This window comes from Chlorocebus sabaeus, chromosome 14 (genome assembly GCF_047675955.1).
Source record: "Chlorocebus sabaeus isolate Y175 chromosome 14, mChlSab1.0.hap1, whole genome shotgun sequence".
Lineage (NCBI taxonomy): Eukaryota > Metazoa > Chordata > Mammalia > Primates > Cercopithecidae > Chlorocebus > Chlorocebus sabaeus.
Window position 1 is genome coordinate 105,313,556 of NC_132917.1, and position 7,161 is coordinate 105,320,716.

Genomic DNA, 7,161 nt, shown 5'->3' on the forward strand with positions numbered 1-7,161 from the left:
AGACCTAGAATATCAGAATTAGATCATTTAGGTCATAAACAGTTACCATCGTGTTATTATTTGACTTTTGTCCTACCCTGGTGTAAAACTGGGATCATCTCTGAGGGTCACTTTGGCCCCATAATTTGGTAAAGCCGGGTATGAGGATGGGAGAAAACGCAGTAAAGAAGGAGACAGAGGGATCCTGAGGAATGAATGCCTTCTTTATTGGCAAATGTATTAAAAGATGTTACCAACAAAGTTTTCATAAAAGCAAACATTTCCTAATCGTGCTGTCACCCTTAAAGCACGATGAATTTTACCCCATCAGGGAGTCAACTTTTGTGGGGAGACTAGAAAAAGCATCAGACTGAATGTCACAAGACCTGGCATGAGCCTAGGTTCGGCCACATTTGTGTTGGTTGGTTGATTATCTTAATCTTTTGGAGTTTCAGGTTTCTTGTTGATAAAATGGATATAAGAATACCAACACTAATAAAAGAGAAAGAGTTTTGCAAACCATAAAGTGCTATTCGAATGCTGGCTTTGGGATGGCTGAGAAGCAGACCCGTCCATCTCAGCATGCCCTGCGGAGCATTAGGGGAGTGCTTTCCAAGTCGGAATTTCAAGTGTCACTGTGAGGACGGTTTGTGTTTTGAATATCAGACAGTAAAAGTTCATTTCAGTTCATTTCATTGCACTCTCAGTTCAGGACGTATTGTGAAAATCGGTAGGTACGAGGCCTTCCTCTTGTCTAATCTCATGCTTTTTTCTTCAACTCCATTCCCAATCCCAGCTTCCCCTCCCTACTCTCACTCAGTTTGGTATACGTCTTTGCTATGCACACGTTTGAAATAGAGAGAGCATGTATTTATTTACGTGTGGCGGAGATACCGCACTTTATATCTCGCTCTGGGTTTTACTCAACACTGTTTTGGTTTCTTCTGTCTATCCATTTAACATTATGCACCTCTAGTGACTACTATACTGGTAATTCTTTTTTAATTAGATTCCTGACATATGGTAATAAACTTTTTATTTTGCCAATTAAGGACATAAGACAAACAAATGTCTATTATCTACTCTTCCTATCATTCCATCAAAAAGGGTATTTTAGCACCAAAAGTTGGATAAGGATAGAATCTCAAACTAAAGGACAGTATTTTATGGTGAATACTTCGGGACCATCTAGATTTGTGGGAAACCTCATCCATTTCTCTCATTTGTGGAACAGTGAAGCTTTATCATGGGCTGGAAATAGAAAAACATCAGAGAAAAATATTTCTGTACCGTGCCATATAGTCATAGTTTAGATGTTGTGGGCCCAGAGTTGGCTTCAAGGCCATGAGAACTATGCAGTTGCACAAAGCCCCACACTTTAGAAGGGCCGTTTGCTTGGTTGAATGTTCTACTGTTACTGTTTCAAAATTCTTAACAATTTATGAGCTGGAGGCCCTGCATTTTCATTTTGTTCAGGGCCTCAGTTCTCTGTAGGTCAGATAACCTCTGCTACAACCACTCCTCTGTGCCACGGGAGCACAGACACAGCCATAGACAGCACGCAAACAAATGAGAGTGGCTACATTCCATCAAAATTTTACTTCCAAATATAGGCAGCGGGCTGGATCTGGCCTGTGAGCCACAGTGTGCTGGCCCCTGGCTTAGAGCACAGGCTGTGGAGTAAGCAGCCTAGATTCAAATACTGATGTCAGGACTGCGGCTGCATGACACCTGGTCATTTACTTAACCTTCTCCAATTGCTACTTGCCCCATTTCTAACTGTGGGGTTATATTGTAAGTCTACCTCTGGGGCTGCTGTCAGAATTAGCCCAGTGATGTATGTAAACCGCCTAGTACCCTCCAGTACAAACTTCCTGGAACTACTCTGATTTCTACTCTTACTGTCCTCTAGCATCACCTCTCTGCCAGTCCTGATGCTGGGTTATTTGCATATTCCAACCCGTCTGTCTTTCTGGGAATCTTCCAAATTCCATATCAGAGGAAGCCGAAAGTGTGTGCATCGTTCACCTTTTCCTCCCTTTCCAAGTAGACGTTTTTGGCTAAAATTAGCAACAGTTTTCAATAAACCAGATGCGATCTCTCACCCAGGGTTCTGGAATTTGGTGCCGAGTACACACTTTCATCAGATGTCCCCAGTGCTGGGCTGGTCAGAGGTACAATCACTCCCTCTCTAAGTAAGTTGATTCTGCAACACATGCGCACTTTCAGCCTCAGGCATTCAGGTGTTCTCACACACTTGCCATGGTATCAACCTTCTCTCTGTCCATCATTAAAAATAATATAAGTGACTGCTCAAGGAAATCAGAGAGGATGCAAACAAATGGAAAAACACTCCATGCTCATGGTTAGGAGTAATCAATATCATGAAGATGGTCATACAACCCAAAGTAATTTAGATTCAGTGGTATTCCCATTAAATTACCATTGACATTCTTCACAGAACTAGAAAAAAAGAAAACTTTAAAATCCATATGGAACCAAAAAAGAGCCCATATGTCCAAGACAATCCTAAAAAAAGAACAAAGCTGAAGGCATCATGCCACCCAACTTCAAACTATACTACAAGGCTACAGTTACCAAAACAGCATAGTACTGGTACCAAAACAGACACATAGATCAATGGAACAGAGCAGAACACTCAGAAATAAGACCGCATGTCTACAATCATCTCATTTTTGACAAACCTGACAAAAACAAGCAATGGAGAAAGGATTCCCTATTTAATAAATGGTGCTGGGAGAATTGGCTAGTCACATGCAGAAAATTGAAACTAGACCCCTTCCTTGCACTTTATACAAAAATACCTCAAGATGGTTTCAAGGCTTAAATGTAAAACCAAAAGCTATAAAATCCCTAGGAGAAAATCTAGGCAATACTATTCAGGACATAGGCAAGGGCAAAGATTTCATGATGAAGATGCCAAAAGCAATTGCAACAGAAGCTAAAATTGATGAATTTGATCTAATTAAACTAGAGAGCCTCCACACAGCAAAAGAAACTATCATCACAGTGAGCAGACAACTCACAGAATGAAAGAAAATTGTTGCAATCTATCCATCTAACAAAGGTCTAATACCCAGAATCTACAAGGAACTTAAACAAACTTACTAGAAAAAAAAAAACAAACAACCTCATTAAAAAGTGGGCAAAGGACATGAACATGAACAGACACTTCTCAAAAGAAGAAATTTATGTGGCCAGCAAACATATGAAAAAAGTTCAACATCACGGATCATTAGAGAAATGCAAATCAAACCACACTGAGATACCATCTTACACCAGTCAGAATAGGTGATTATTAAAAAGTCAAGAAACAACAGATGCTGGCAAGGCTGCAGAGAAATAGGAACACTTTTACACAGTTGGTGGGAATGTAAATTAGTTCAACCATTGTGGAGATTCCTCAAAGACCTAGAACCAGAAATGCCATTTGACCCAGCAATTCCATTACTGGATATATACCCAAAGGAATATAAATCATTCTATCATAATGATACATGGACACGTATGTTCATTGCAGCACTATTCACAATAGCAAATACATGGGATCCATCTAAATGCCCATCAATGATAGACTGGATAAGAAAAACATGGTATATACACCATGGAATACTATACAGCCATAAAAAGAAATGAGATCATGTCCTTTGCAGGAACATGGATGGAGCTCGAAGCCATTATCCTCAGCAGACTAACGCAGGAATAGAAAACCAAACACTGCATGTTCTCACTTATGAGTGGGAGCTGAACGATGTGAATACATGAACATAGGGAGGGCAACAACACACAGTAGGGTAAGCATCTTCCTGTGGCTTGTTAACCACTTGGGTATGTTCTTTGGAGAAATGTCTATTTGGATGTTTTTTCCAATAGCAAATAACTCTAAAAGAGAATGAGGATCTGTAGCATAATGTAGTTGAAAGGTTATTTGGGAGGGTGGTTGCGGGGAGGTGGGAGAGCATCAGGAAAAATAGCTAATGCATGCTGGGGTTAATACCTAGATGATGGATTGATAGGTACAGCAAACCACCACCACACATGTTTACCTATGGAAAAAACCTGCACATCCTGCACATGTATCTCAGTACCTAAAATAAAATAAAAATTTTAAAATAAAATAAAAACAATATAAGTGACTTCTTACCTAGAGTAGGCTCTACAGTAAGTATGTTTTTGGAGTTTTTTTCTCCTTTATCTTCTTTACCGAGTTAAGACCACAGATCTTAGGCTTTGAGTTACATATACCTAAAATCTAAACAAAATTGAAAATATTCCCCAAAGTGGAAAAACTGCACTTGTACACACACACACATACACATATGCACACATTTTTTTACCTAAAATTTCAGGGGCTTAAAGATTCTCTGAGGATCAGTCACAACCACTAAAGATCTGTCTATGAAAACAGATGAATTCCTATCCGGGGGAATTTCAACACTTTACTTGTTGAGGTATCAGAATCACGAGTTGTGTCTATGCTCGCTAGAGTACCTGACAGGGAAGAAGTACATTCATAAAAGTGTGAATTAACTAAGGTGAATTCCTAGGCATCTTGAAATCCTTTTAGGACCTAGGGATGATGAATGAATGGCTTGTGGAAAAGCAGCACGTCAGCCATCCATTAGGATAGCTTTGCGTTCCCTTGGTGAGCACATCTATACGGATGGTTCTTCCGGTTACTTTCAGGGTAGTGAGTTTTGCTTTGGAAAATATGATTGATGTGGCTGTGCCTCCATGCACACATCATTAGTCTGTGGCGGGTAAGCTCAGATGGTCAGAGCACTGTGCTAATGAGGCGAAGGTTAGGGGTTCAGTGCCCATGTGGGCTACTTAGCTTTTGTCTCATTCATGTCCCCAGACTACTCCCAACATAGGCCACCTGTCTTGAAGATGTGTGTCTGTAGTCAGGGGGAGGAGCCATGTGCAAGCATTTGGCTGGATCACTACAAATCTATCATGACTCTGGGAAATCAACCGCTGCATGAGATCTTGGCAGTTGATGAGGGAACTCACCCTCATTTAAAAGGGACAGGAAGCATAATTCTCAACGCACACATGGTCTCAATGCAGTGGATTTTGTGAATAACATGTTAAACTGTCACTTAATTTTACATCCCTAGAAAATAGGTACCAAGTGACATGATGTTTGACAAAACAGTGGTGAGGTGCCCCTCACTTCACGAAATGTGGATGTTTACTTACATATAGAGGGGTGTGCAGTAGCATTCATGCTGCAGAAAATTCATTTCACAAAAACAAATACAGATGCTCTTGAATTATGTAATAGGCTAAACTTCAATTAAGTGTTATCAAAATAATAGTTGAATTCAACAAAACTTTTCATCTTCATATTTCTTTAATAGAACGAGGCACATGTTTGCATCTGAAACTTCCTCACTTACCCTCAGTTTGGGTAAAAGCACTATGATCTGACACCAGCCAGGGGTCAGGAAATAACCCTTAGGTCCTCCCTGACCCTCAGGCTCTTTGTCTCCCAGAACTACAGGAAGCCAAGAGGTTTTGTTTTAACTCCTTCGTGGCTCTCGTGTCTATCCCTCCCTCATTCTTACTATCATGATTTCAGCTCAAACCCTGGTTACTTCCTTACTGGACCACTAGAGCACACAGCTAACTAATCTTTCGTCTTTCCTTATCACTGAGGATAATTTCTGAGGGTGAGCTTTACAATCCGACTACCTGTGTTCCAATCCAAAATCTACCATTTACTCGCTATGTGACTTTTAGCCTGTGCCTTTGTTTTTGTTCACCTGTAAATTGGGGACAAAATTAATAACAGGCTCATGGGATTTTTGTGATGATGTAAATTGGTTAATTTTATAAGAGGTGCTTAGAAAATTTCCTGGAATATAACATGCACTTAATAAATGTTATCTGCTATTATTATCATTGCTAATTAATTAATCATTATCATCATTCCTATATCTACTACATGGACTGACTCAAGGTATACTGTTCTAAATCCCACCATAAGGCTTCCTCATCAAGTTACCTACCTTCTAATTGAGTCTCCTCATCAGCCGAAATGTTTACTCACATAGAGGTAATGACAGTGTCTGCATTAGAGGATTTGGTCAAGATTAAATTAACTATTGCAATGGAGTGCTGAGAACAGCTGGCACGCTTAAAATGCTTGCTAAATGTCTACAAGTGCACAAGTTCTGTTTTATTAATAAAAACCAACACTTATGTCACTCTCTTGTTTCCAGTTATGTGATGTAAGGTAAGACTATTCTTCTAGGGATCATTTCTTTTTTTTTTGAGATGGAGTCTTGCTCTGTCCCCCAGGCTGGAGTGCAGTGGTGCGATCTCGGCTCAGTGCAACCTCCGCTCCCGGGTTCATGCCATTCTCTTGCCTCAGTTGGAACTACAGGTGCCCGCCACCACTCCCGGCTAATTTTTTTTTTTTTTTTTTTTTTTTTTTGTATTTTTAGTAGAGACGAAGTTTCACCGTGAGAGCCAGGATGATCTCAATCTCCTGACCTCGTGATCTGCCCGCCTCGGTCTCCCAAAGTGCTGGGATTACAGGTGTGAGCCACCGCGCCCGGCCAGGATCATTTCTGTAGTTCAGTACCAGAGACGGTTCTCTGACACCAGAAACCACGAGAAGGAGGCACAGCAATCTCTCCTGAGCGTGGAGCCTGCTCTAAGTGTTGTTTTGATGCAGCTGCTGTTTGCCATTGATGATAGTTCTTATCTTTCAGGAGAGTAAGAAGGAGAGGATGCAGTCTGAGTGGTTTCCATTAGGACTTTGAAAAAAAAAAAAAATCATATAATAGTTCCTCATTGAATATAGACATTGTTCCCAACATGTTAGAAGCTAAGAAACCCTTTGTCATGTAACAAATTTCAAGTAGCTGTAAATGCTCTAAATACCTATGTGAGACTTCAGCAACATGGCAGACCCAGCTAACGTAGAGAAGTCCACCTCTTGATATAAATGTAATGTTTAAAACAAATAACAATGCACAAGCAAATTCAAAAGACAAAAGGAACCCTCCCAGTACTAGAATCTCAAAGCTCATGCAAAGCTAGAGCAGAAGCCACCACTGGTCACAGAAGTATCTTCCCTGATAACAGACCCTAGGGCTTGGGGCTGTGACTTTAACCACACTGAAACAGGTGAGAAAACTTCTTACCTGA

The 7,161-nt window shown here is 40.4% G+C and overlaps 1 pseudogene; it reads left to right on the top strand.

The window, feature by feature from the left end:
- The first annotated feature begins 6,562 nt into the window (after positions 1–6,562).
- On the top strand, positions 6,563–6,756 carry LOC119626130 (small nucleolar RNA U3; annotated as a pseudogene).
- The last annotated feature ends 405 nt before the right edge of the window (positions 6,757–7,161 follow it).